Raw genomic sequence first — 1,179 nt, 5'->3', positions numbered from 1 at the left:
GTCTACTGAAGGCAGGTGCTTCGGAGTTCAGGTGCTTTGAAATTCAGCCAGGTCATTTGTCTTCTTGCGAAGCTGGTACAAGGGGCTGCCTTGGTCCGAACCCGGCCCAAACAGTATATGAGGGACCTTGCTGGGGCCCTGTAGTCATCCACTTTCCCATCCCTGAGGCCACTCTCCCCTTGCCCAGTGGTTCCCCGCTCTATTGCTACTCTGTCCCCCGACAGTCCCCTTCCCATAGTTCTTGAGTATCGGGGTGCAGGTCCTCAGGAGCGCCTTCACGATTGTGGAAAATATGACAGACAGACAGGCAGTGGGGCACAGGGTTTCCTTGCCCCTATGTCAGGACGAAGAGAGTGAGTGCGTTTCCCAGTGGGTCTGTATAAGGGGGCTTACAGGTCTCTCAAAAGGCATGCACGTCCTACAGCGAACATATACGTAGCCGACGGGCAATCTCATAAGTAGGCAACATCATAATGAATTGAGTCATCCTCTTGACCTAGTGCTAGTTGGCTAGTTGACCTCAAACACCCCTAGGCCATCCCCAAGGGAGCCATCTGATCTGTATCAGAAGAGGACGTCAGAAGAGTGCAGTGGGCTGGCTATAGATTGCTCTTATCTACAGATGACCCTCAGGCATAGTGAGGTAGCCAGACACAGGGATGATTCATCTTCCATGGGAGCTCCTTTACCACTGCTCCTTAATGGAGGGCTATTTTTTTTGGAGTGGGGGGGCACATTTTTAGCCCGGAGAATGTGTATTTGAAACTTTCCTCTCTCGGAACCATGGAGATCTTTCTGAAACTAGGGATAGTTTTCCAGGCCCTGGTTGCCAGTGTAGAAATAAGGCAAAATATACTCGTCCACGTCCTCGGTTGACCATACCTGAGGATCCATTTCCAGGACACCTCAAATGCCATCACGCCCTCTGCTCCCAACCCTCCCGGCTGCTTCTTGGGCTGGCCAACTCCTCCCAGCCTCCTCGCCTCTCTTGGCAGCAGCCACACTGCCCTCTGTGCTGCGCCTCAAGCCAGCACGGTCCCCCCTCAGAGCCTTTGCACACACAGTTCTGCCTGGTCTTGGCACAAGGGACTCCCATTTTGAATCCGGCACCTTCTTGGTTCTCAGAACTCACCTCTCATGGGCCTCCCTCACATCGGCCTCCCCTCCCCTCGCTGAAAA

The sequence above is a fragment of the Echinops telfairi genome, unplaced genomic scaffold (genome assembly GCF_000313985.2).
Source record: "Echinops telfairi isolate 266 unplaced genomic scaffold, ASM31398v2 ScPeMD7_36;HRSCAF=134, whole genome shotgun sequence".
NCBI lineage: Eukaryota > Metazoa > Chordata > Mammalia > Afrosoricida > Tenrecidae > Echinops > Echinops telfairi.
This window is presented reverse-complemented; position numbering follows the sequence as displayed.